The following is a 13,194-nucleotide window of genomic DNA, read 5'->3' on the forward strand; positions in this document are numbered from 1 at the left end:
GGGCAAACACACAGGTGTACTCATTACTCACTGACACACTTCCCAGGTCACTGCCCAGACACACAGGTGTACTCATTACTCACTGACACACTTCCCAGGTCACCGGGCAAACACACAGGTGTACTCATTACTCACTGACACACTTCCCAGGTCACTGCGCAGACACACAGGTGTACTCATTACTCACTAATATACTACCCAGGTCACAGCGCAGACACACAAGTGTACTCATTACTCACTGACCCACTTCCCAGGTCACAGCGCAGACACACAGGTGTACTCATTACTCACTGACACACTTCCCAGGTCACAGCGCAGACACACAGGTGTACTCATTACTCACTAACATACTTCCCAGGTCACCGCGCAGACACACAGGTGTACTCATTACTCACTAACATACTTCCCAGGTCACCGCGCAGACACACAGGTGTACTCATTACTCACTAACATACTTCCCAGGTCACCGCGCAGACACACAGGTGTACTCATTACTCACTAACATACTTCCCAGGTCACCGCGCAGACACACAGGTGTACTCATTACTCACTAACATACTTCCCAGGTCACTGCGCAGACACAGGTGTACTCATTACTCACTAACATACTTCCCAGGTCACCGCGCAAACACACAGGTGTACTCATTACTCACTGACACACTTCTCAGGTCACAGCGCAGACACACAGGTGTACTCATTACTCACTGACCCACTTCCCAGGTCACAGCGCAGACACACAGGTGTACTCATTACTCACTGACACACTTCCCAGGTCACAGCGCAGACACACAGGTGTACTCATTACTCACTAACATACTTCCCAGGTCACCGCGCAGACACACAGGTGTACTCATTACTCACTAACATACTTCCCAGGTCACCGCGCAGACACACAGGTGTACTCATTACTCACTAACATACTTCCCAGGTCACCGCGCAGACACACAGGTGTACTCATTACTCACTAACATACTTCCCAGGTCACCACGCAGACACACAGGTGTACTCATTACTCACTGACACACTTCCCAGGTCACAGCGCAGACACACAGGTGTACTCATTACTCACTGACACACTTCTCAGGTCACAGCGCAGACACACAGGTGTAATTTCTCACGGACACTTCCCAGGTTACAGCGCAGACACAGGTGTACTCATTACTCACTAACATACTTTCCAGGTCACAGCGCAGACACACAGGTGTACTCATTACTCACTGACACACTTCCCTCATCACTGCACAGACACACAGGTGTACTCATTACTCACTGACACACTTCCCTCATCACTGCGCAGACACACAGGTGTACTCATTACTCACTGACACTTCCCAGGTCACCACGCAGACACACAGGTGTACTCATTACTCACTGACACACTTCCCACATCACCGCACAGACACACAGGTGTACTCATTACTCACTGTCACTTCCCAGGTCACCGCGCAGACACACAGGTGTACTCATTACTCACTGACACACTTCCCAGGTCAACACGCAGACACACAGGTGTACTCATTACTCACTGACACACTTCCCAGGTCAACACGCAGACACACCACCAAAATCCCTAACCCAACACACCCCTTCCCGCCAACACCATCCGCCCCACCCAAAATTAAACACACTCATCCACAAATAACAAACATAATTCACATTAAAATATATTTCTAATTTTAATGGGGCGTAGCCCCTTATGACGGTGTGAAGAGCGCCCGTAGGGCACGATGAAACACCTATAATTAATAAAGTGCTTACTTACAGGCAGCTGCACTAAATAGCCAGCCCCAGCATACAGCGTGCAGCCACTGCAATCCAGCCCATGATCTGCAACCTCCTGATTATTCACTGCACTCTGGGCCTTATTTTGGTTCATTCTTTCTGACAAAATCCTTCTTAGATGGGCAAAACCATGTGAACTGCAGGTGGGGCAGGTGTTACTTGTGCAGAGAGAATTAGATTTGGGTGGGGTTTTACTTTAAAGTGAGATCTATATTGCAGTGTAAAAATAAAGCAGTCAGTATTTTCCCTGCACAGAAACAAAATTACTCACCCAAATCTAATTCTCTCTGCACATGTTACATCTGCCCCCCTGCAGTGCACATGGTTTTGTCCATCTAAGAAGGATTTTGTCAGAAAGAATGAACCAAAATAAGGCCCTCTGTGAGGGGTGTGGCTGGACGGCATGCTAGTGTCCCCTGTCATAGAGGGGGCATGGCCAAAGCAGAAAGTGCTAGGTGTCTCCGTTCATCAGTTTTAGACTAGAGGGCAAACTGTCACTAGTGTTTGGATGGCGCGCGCATGCGCCAAGCGGCGGCAGTACGCTGCACAGCCGGGGATACATTCCGCCACTGATTATAGCAGCAGATACATACCTCCCAACCCTCCCCGCGCCCGCGGGACACTGCGGTCCACGGGTGGGAAAGCGGGACAGGCCCTGGAAAACGGGACTGTCCTGCTAATATCTTGACAGTTGGGAGGTATGCATACACCCTGCCGCTCTCATACATTCATACATACTCCCGGTCCCTGCTGCTCTTATACATACATACATACATACACCCTGTCGCTCTCATACATACATACATACATACACCCTGCCGCTCTCATACATACATACATACATACACCTTCACTCTAATACATACATACATACACCCTGCCGCCCTTATACATACATACACCCTGACACTCTCATACATACACCTTCACATTAATACATACATACACCCTGCCGCTCTTATACATACATACATACACCCTGCCGCTCTCATACATACATACATACACCTTCACTCTAATACATACATACATACACCCTGCCGCCCTTATACATACATACACCCTGACACTCTCATACATACACCTTCACATTAATACATACATACACCCTGCCGCTCTTATACATACATACATACACCCTGACACTCTCATACATACATACATACATACATACACCCTGACACTCTCATACATGCATACATACACCTTCACATTAATACATACATACACCCTGCTGCTCTTATACATACATACATACACCCTGCCGCTCTCATACATACACCTTCACTCTAATACATACATACATACACCCTGCCGCCCTTATACATACATACACCCTGACACTCTCATACATACACCTTCACATTAATACATACATACACCCTGCCGCTCTTATACATACATACATACATACACCCTGACACTCTCATACATACCTACATACACCCTGACACTCTCATACATACATACACCCTGCCGCTCTCATACATACATACATACATACACCTTCACTCTAATACATACATACATACACCCTGCCGCCCTTATACATACATACACCCTGACACTCTCATACATACACCTTCACATTAATACATACATACACCCTGCCGCTCTTATACATACATACATACATACATACACCCTGACACTCTCATACATACCTACATACACCCTGACACTCTCATACATACATACACCCTGCCGCTCTTATACATACATACATACACCCTGCCGCTCTCATACATACATACATACACCTTCACTCTAATACATACATACATACACCCTGCCGCCCTTATACATACATACACCCTGACACTCTCATACATACACCTTCACATTAATACATACATACACCCTGCCGCTCTTATACATACATACATACACCCTGACACTCTCATACATACATACATACATACATACATACACCCTGACACTCTCATACATGCATACATACACCTTCACATTAATACATACATACACCCTGCTGCTCTTATACATACATACATACACCCTGCCGCTCTCATACATACACCTTCACTCTAATACATACATACATACACCCTGCCGCCCTTATACATACATACACCCTGACACTCTCATACATACACCTTCACATTAATACATACATACACCCTGCCGCTCTTATACATACATACATACATACACCCTGACACTCTCATACATACCTACATACACCCTGACACTCTCATACATACATACACCCTGCCGCTCTCATACATACATACATACATACACCTTCACTCTAATACATACATACATACACCCTGCCGCCCTTATACATACATACACCCTGACACTCTCATACATACACCTTCACATTAATACATACATACACCCTGCCGCTCTTATACATACATACATACATACATACACCCTGACACTCTCATACATACCTACATACACCCTGACACTCTCATACATACATACACCCTGCCGCTCTCATACATACATACATACATACATACACCTTCACTCTAATACATACATACATACATACACCCTGCCGCCCTTATACATACATACACCCTGACACTCTCATACATACACCTTCACATTAATACATACATACACCCTGCTGCTCTTATACATACATACATACACCCTGCCGCTCTCATACATACACCTTCACTCTAATACATACATACATACACCCTGCCGCCCTTATACATACATACACCCTGACACTCTCATACATACACCTTCACATTAATACATACATACACCCTGCCGCTCTCATACATACACCTTCACTCTAATACATACATACATACACCCTGCCGCCCTTATACATACATACACCCTGACACTCTCATACATACACCTTCACATTAATACATACATACACCCTGACACTCTCATACATACCTACATACACCCTGACACTCTCATACATACATAAACCCTGCCGCTCTTATACATACATACATACACCCGGTCCCTGTCTTTCTCATACATACACCCGGTCCCTGCTGCTCTTTTACATACATACATACATACACCCTGCCGCTCTCATACATACATACATACATACATACACCTTCACTCTAATACATACATACACCCTGCCGCCCTTATACATATATACACCCTGACACTCTCATACATACACCTTCACATTAATACATACATACACCCTGCCGCTCTTATACATACATACATACACCCTGACACTCTCATACATACATAAACCCTGACACTCTCATACATACATACATACACCTTCATTCTCATATATACATACACCCTGCCGGTCTCATACATACACCTTCATTCTCATACATACATACATACACCCTGCCGCTCTCATACATACAAACACCCTGACACTCTCATACATGCATACACCCTGCCGCTCTCATACATACATACATATATACATACATACATACATACACCTTCACTCTAATACATACATGGGATGCGGTCATTTGGTCTACTGCATTATGGTCGACAGTCATTAGGTCGAATCCATTAGGTCGACATGCTAAAAGGTCGACATGACTCTAGGTCGACATGGGAAAAGGTCGACATGATTCTAGTTCGAAAGGTCATTAGTTCGACAGGTCATTAGTTCGACAAGGTCATTAGTTCGACATTGTCTATGTCGACATTCACAAGGTCGACATGGAGTTTTTCACTGTTTTTTGAGCCAACATGTGCCGACAGGCGGTATTTCATGCCCTACCATCCACTAGGGCGTGGTGGGAGAATAAAATAGTGTGCCGAGCGTAGCGAGGCACCGTGCAGCGAGCGATGCGAGGGGATGCAGTGCACTTTAAACTGTGTCCATGTCGACTGTGTTGACATTCAGGTAAAAAAACAGTGAAAAACCCCATGTCGACCTTGTGAATGTCGACATAGACAATGTCGAACTAATGACCTTGTCGAACTAATGACCTGTCGAACTAATGACCTTTCGACCTAGAATCATGTCGACCTTTTCCCATGTCGACCTAGAGTCATGTCGACCTTTTAGCATGTCGACCTAATGGATTCGACCTAATGACTTTCGACCATAATGCAATAGACCAAATGATCCCAACCCTACATACATACAGCCTGCCACTCTCATTCATACATACATACATACACCTTCACTCTCATATATATACATACACCCTGCCGGTCTCCTACATACATACATACATACACTGAATTTTTCACAAAAGGAGGATGATGGAGGTGCGTACCATACTCACACTTGAAACAGTATATAGACTCCTATAAAGATTTCTTTTATGATGAGGTCTGCGGTTTATGTATTCCCATCAGAATGTCCCTCGTTGTAGGCTTTATAAAAATAAATAAATAAAAAGAACCGTGAGATTTACACTGATTGAAAAAGGCCAACAACTAGGAGGATAGCGGGAACCAGTTAGGCGTACCGAACTCACTAGGAAGCATGCACTGATGTGTGTGTGTAAAGGTATCTTTTATCAGGATCACCAGGAGTGTGGTCTTCTATGTTCTATAGTCATGCGCATCGTACTTACGGTGCGTAAGATGATGGTACTCCTATCAAGGTATCTTTTGTAAGCGTTCTCCTCTGAATGCTCCCATAGACTGACTCATATCACGAGTAGTGCATGAAAACAAAGATGGAGGCCGTCTTAGTACTAAAAGTGCTTTAATGCTTGTCTGGGCACCTTAAAATGAACATTGGATGTATCCTTTGTATATGCACCACGCTCTCTGTATATACTACCAGTCACCAGCATCCAGTGGCAGTTAGTTGCATCCACTGCCCGTCATCCGGCGGAGAACGCTTACAAAAGATACCTTGATAGGAGTACCATCATCTTACGCACCGTCAGTACGGTCCGCATGACTATAGAACATAGAAGACCACACTCCTGGTGATCCTGATAAAAAGATACCTTTACACACACATCAGTGCATGCTTCCTAGTGAGTTCGTTACGCCTAACTGGTTCCCACTATCCTCCTAGTCGTTGGCCTTTTTTAATCAGTGTAAATCTCACGGTTCTTTTTATTTATTTATTTTTATAAAGCCTACAACGAGGGACATTCTGATGGGAATACATAAACCACAGACCTCATCATAAAATAAACCTTTATAGGAGTCTATATACTGCTCCAAGTGTGAGTATGGTACGCACCTCCATCATCCTCCTTTTGTGAAAAATTCAGTGTCTTCTAAATAGAGAACACACATTGCTCTATATATCTTCTATTCCATAACACGGTTCATCATTATTGGAATCAAAAACCATACTACGGAGTCAGGCGCCTTCAATATTATTCTGCTCTACAATTCTACAAGGGAGATACTGCAGTGAATCTCCATCAATATTGTGGCAGCAGGGACTCTGGGACTGCGCCTTGGGACTTTTCTATCCTTTTGGTTTTATACATACATACACCTTCACTCTAATACATACATACACCCTGCCGCTCTTATACATACATACACCCTGACACTCTCATACATACATACACCTTCACTCTAATACATACATACACCCTACCGCTCTTATACATACATACACCCTGACATTCTCATACATACATACACCCTGACACTCTCATACATACATACATACATACATACACCTTCACTCTAATACATACATACAGCCTGCCACACTCATACATACATACACCTTCACTTTCATATATACATACACCCTGCCGGTCTCATACATACTGTAAATGTTGGGTTTTTAATAACCGACCGGTGGATTATGGAATAGTTATACTATACTAGTTACCTTATATTACATATAAGCCGTTACCAAGGGCAGGATACCACAGAGATATAAGAGAAAACAAAAGCCTTTACCAGAGGTCTGTGAGCTAGTCTTTTCACTGACAATGGGAACACCAATTAACATGATTGAGAGCTTTGATAACCAGTGTGCAGTGCCCCCAGCAGGCTATAAACTCTTTTCCTGCTGTATAAGAAATGAACCATGCACTTGGTCACCTTTACCATACACGATAAATATTACACAGTGTAGACGCAAGAGGCGATACGCTAGCTGCTCAGACTCAAATGCGTCTGGTACCTCCAAGTCGCTTCTTATGCGATGCTTGTCCCTTTCATAACCTTTGACCAGTTATCATTACACAAGTTTTAACATGGCGTGAGCGCTAGGTTATGACCAATGCTGCTAATGCGTCTGCATACGCCCACGGATATACTTGTGATTAAATATAGATATGACACTGAGGTAATAAGATTTACGGGTCCAACCCCGTGGGTAATGGATTTATTGTCTAAAGTAGACACAAGGGATAACAAAATGAAAGGGATATGCAAAGTACAAAAATATACACAATACGGATATTATTTTAAGGGGAACAGTAATACATAGATATACAATGCAGGTTACGGCTAACACACAATCGCAACTGAGACAGATAATAAAAACAGCAATTACCATCAAGAGGAGCAGACACCACCGCACAGGGAATCTCCGAGGCCTTGGAGATTGTGTTCTACAAAAGATCACACTTGATCCCCCTCCCGTGGCCTCGTACCAGACTTTTTAAAGCAAGGGGGAGTGGGGACCTGCTGGAATGCTATTGGGTGCTGAAAGGGGACTTGACATGATATCATTGGTTTCCTTCTGTTCACGGTCCCGTTGCCTGACCAATGAGAATCTTCTTCTGGGTTCTTTGTCTTCGTTCTTGGGGAGGGAAACCTTAGAACAGGTTTGGACAGGATATGTGGGCCATGGCTTTACTACACAAAGGTTTATTAGATAACATTGACATGGATATCGGTGAGAGTCAGTATAGCGATTGTCTCCTCTTATACCGACCTCGGCCACTATCGACAGCAATTGTGACAAAAACAAATAGTAAACAAAGTCTGGGTTTATCCATGGGGACACGCACACAAGAGGGAAAAACATGAGGGAACATATTAACATGAGGATTTACCATTAACGTATCATGTCCGCCCTTGTCCGTTAATTTATGCTAATAACACGCAAATGCGACTGAGTATTGCGTAAATAGCGGTCGTACTATGCTAATGGCGTAGTGATAGAAATACGTTTTCCACAGTCCACCCTTTGACAGTCCAATAAAACGGTCACATTTCACAATTAATAATTCATAATTTCTCATTAATTTTCATATTTCATAAAAATTTAAATTTATCATAAAAATTTGCATTGATAGAAGATTCGTGAAGCATAGATCGTGTGTGTATGTGCAGTAAGAGGGGATGTATCATTTTTGCGCTATGGCTAATCCAAGATTAATAATAAATGGGGGGAGTACATTTACTTACTGACGGCATGTCCAAACCATGGCCCTGCAACAGTTGGAGGGCCACAGCCCAGACATGCCTGACTTAATGATACATTTGGGGATGTATGTGTGTATATGTAAGTGTGGTGCTCCTGCATTGGTCGTGTGCTGTATAACCTGCCGCAGGCTGTAATAGGGTGAACCACCTTCATACGACCTATAAAGGATGCTGGGAAAAACATTGATGGACAACATAACAAAACAATTTTTACAGGATAATGCAAACTTGTAAGAGTGGAGAGCAGTCATCTTTCCTTGTTCGATAGGGGGATTAAAAGTAGGAGGCATGTGGTAACTGGGGAATGGGAACAGAAACAGGCATACATTTCTAGATATGGTATCCCTTACTAAATAATGGTCTCTATTGTAACCTGAGTCTTCCGTGTGACCACTTGTCCTTACACTCATTATTTCAATGTGTTTCTTTCTATCCCGGGTTACCCACCACATACATTTAAATAACACGCTGAATAATATGATGACACCACTGATACAGAGCAACAGTTTCTCTATGTTGTCTATGATCACCTGGGACCATTCTTAAACCAATGCTTTTTCTAGTCAGTTCATAACCTCCTGTGCAGAACCAATTCTTTTATAGGCTTGTAGCTCTTTTCCAGGGTATCAGAATGTGTCATCATATGTCTCCATTATGTTATCCATTGAGTCTGTCAATACTTAGTATTGAAGTTAATTCTTCTCCTGGCAGTATGGGTGATATCTAATGCGAGGGGAATTTGACACCCAAAGGTCTCATGGACTAGATCTGAGGTCAGAGGTTTCTTTCTAATACTCAGATCTCTTCTATGCAATTTTATGAAGTGTGTATGAGTATAAGAAGAAGTTATACATTTGTGGATCTCTACCATTGAGTCATGTGTAAGGGTCATCTCTCCACCTGAACAACACCGTCCAATATGATCGATAGAGCACATTTAGTTGCTCGCCTGTCACAAATAAAATAAACATCATCTGGAAGGAAGTGAGGTACAGAGAATTTCATAACCTTGTTATACAATATCCACATGAACATTCCCATTCTCTCCTTCCCAACCTGACTAGTATATGTGTCTGGCAGCAGAACTTTGCCACAGTATTCTGTATGGTACTCTACCAGCCATAACCTTCTTTTGTTTTACAGTAAAGATAAGTTTATACTGCCTTTCACTTGTGCACATTTCTAACAATCCTTTGTAATCTATCGACTCTCCATCTGGCTGCTGCGAGTAGGTTATCGTCTGATTATACCATGTCGCTTCCCATGTCCCTTGTACCTTTGAACTAACAAAGTTCCAACATATAAAGGACTTGTCTACCTGAAATGGTTGTAATCTAAGTGCAGAAGATCTAGTGCATACGTATTTCTTAAGCAAGGGTCTTACTTTGCCAATATAATGTTTCTCAGCCAAAATTAGAGGGTAAGGAATTAGACCCATACTACTCCATCTCTGGGGTACCTGCAAACATAACCATCATTCTGTCTGATCCAAAACTCTTCCTACAAACGGGTGTTACCCGCCCAAAGGAAGTTGCCTTACATCAGCTGTCAAGTCATGTTGACATGTGTGGATACAAATTTCCTCCATATCAGGGTTACACCTCCTGCAAATACAATATTCATCAGACGACAACCCATCACATTACCTTTGCACTTCATGTTCTTCAGAATCCTTACCAACTCCAGGGTTGAGCAAAGTATCAGGACTACTTAGGGATCCTAACATGGCTTGACTATGATCCGCCAACTTACTGTCAGAACTCCGCCTTTCCTTATCCACCCTTTGGTAGTGACGCAACACCTTGGGGGGAAAAGAGATGGGGAAAACAAGAATGAAGTAAGGTTTCCATCTTCTGCCCGTTGCTTCTTTCTTCGTCTGGCTAGGGGATAATCAGGGTAGTCTTTCCTTTGCCTTTATCCTTCATTAGATATCTCGGTTTTATTCGTCTCTCAGTCTCCCCGGAACAAGAGCTTCTAGCGATACTTCTTCTTTCTTGTCGCTTCTAGCATCAACCACTTCCGGGACATTGACCTTTTTACAATGGGACGGATGGATCCAAGCTTCCTTTTCTGCAACCTTTACTGCTGTAGTGCTGAACAATAGTACTTGGTTTGGTCCTTCTCACCGATCTATCAAACAACTTGGGCATAACAAATTTCAGATCACAACAAAAGTCCCCTGGCTCCAGACAATCACAGTCCTTTACAGGCAATTCAGATGTCAACACTGTCGAATTCCTCTGCATTCTCAGTTGTTGATTCCTTTTGATAAACTATTGAACAGTCACTTTATTATTATACTTTCGCCATCATAATGTGGGTGTCTTCTGAGCAATATTTCGAAGGGAGGAGGGGGAAGACAGGTTAAGTGGAGTTCTGAAAGTGATTCTGATACTATACAGCACTATCGGCAATGCCTCAAGCCATAGCAAACCCACATAGCCGGATTGTGTGGGTGCCTTCAAGATCTTAACGTATTCTGTGCATGTAGATTTGTGTGTATCCTGTGCATTGTACATGTCCGCTCAGCCATTGATTCTGCTCTTCATATCCCCGCATATTTTATGTACCATACGCCACTTAATGTGTCCACTGTCCGCTGTCCCCGCTTGTTCCAAATCCCGCACACCGGCACCTCTACCCTCACGCAGGCAGCCGTCAGTGTTGGCTTGTTTCTCCCTGCCCCGACATCCAGCAGCCGCGCTGACAGCTAGCAGCAGCTGACGCCGGGATTCCCGAGTGACGCGTCACTCGACCGAACCCCCGCACCTTGTTACCTAGCAACAGGACGCTCTCTCACACCCCGTGGTGCTGAGTGACAGCGCCTGTTTGAAATTCTAAGGGCGGACTTGGCGCCTTTATTTAGTGTATAAAGTAACGATCATTGCGCACTGTCAGTACCCCTGATGAGACCTGGACAGGATCCAGTTCGAAACAGCTGTCGGGTCAGCTGTGATGTTATGTATCATCTATCATGTTGATAACCTTGCTGTAACCACGATGCTTTTGCTTATTTTGTAAATACACGTTTTTTTCTTCATCAAATTGAGTGCTGGTCTATCTCCTTCCCGCTGCAAGGCAGGGTAAGTGCTACTTCTATCAAACAACTTGGGCATAACAAATTTCAGATCACAACAAAAGTCCCCTGGCTCCAGACAATCACAGTCCTTTACAGGCAATTCAGATGTCAACACTGTCGAATTCCTCTGCATTCTCAGTTGTTGATTCCTTTTGATAAACTATTGAACAGTCACTTTATTATTATACTTTCGCCATCATAATGTGGGTGTCTTCTGAGCAATATTTCGAAGGGAGGAGGGGGAAGACAGGTTAAGTGGAGTTCTGAAAGTGATTCTGATACTATACAGCACTATCGGCAATGCCTCAAGCCATAGCAAACCCTTGTTTCAGCCATAACTTTGCTCAGTTGGTTCTTGATAGTAACTTCCATTCACCTCTGCCTTTTGCACTTCCATGTGATCCGTAAGGAGCATGGAGTTTACTATCAATCCCTAGGAGTTTACACATGACTTGGAAGACTTCTTATACACAGCTGTACTTTTGGGATACCATATATATATAAACAAATAAATCAACACATACTAGTAATATACAAAAAGAAATTTCTAAACAGTTCTAGAGTGGACTGTACAAAGTCAATTTGTATTACCTGCAGAGGATCCTGCTGGAGGAGGGATGTGGAGATGGCTCTGTGGGAACAGCCTTTCCAGTATCTTTCCTCAGACAAGTAAGGCATGACCTTGCCGTCTTACCTGCCTGTGGAGTGAACTCTGGGGCACACCAGTAAATTTTGACCAATTTCCACATACCTTCCCTGCCAAGGCAAGTCAGGCCATAGGCTATCTCTGCCATGACAGTGTGGCATGCTCTGGGAGTCACTGGTTTTCCTTGTCCATCTTTCCATTTCTGTCCACATCCCTTCGGCTTCCATACTGCTTTCTCCTGCAGGGGACACAAATCTTGCACCTCTATATGAACACACAGACATTTACAGGGGAACAAAAACATTATTTTCAGAGCGCATGGCTCACCCAGCTGCCTCGCCAGCACGGCTATCACCAAGTGACATTGACTCCTTACCAA

This window comes from Crinia signifera, chromosome 3, assembly GCF_055691185.1.
Source record: "Crinia signifera chromosome 3, ASM5569118v1, whole genome shotgun sequence".
In the NCBI taxonomy this organism is placed as follows: domain Eukaryota; kingdom Metazoa; phylum Chordata; class Amphibia; order Anura; family Myobatrachidae; genus Crinia; species Crinia signifera.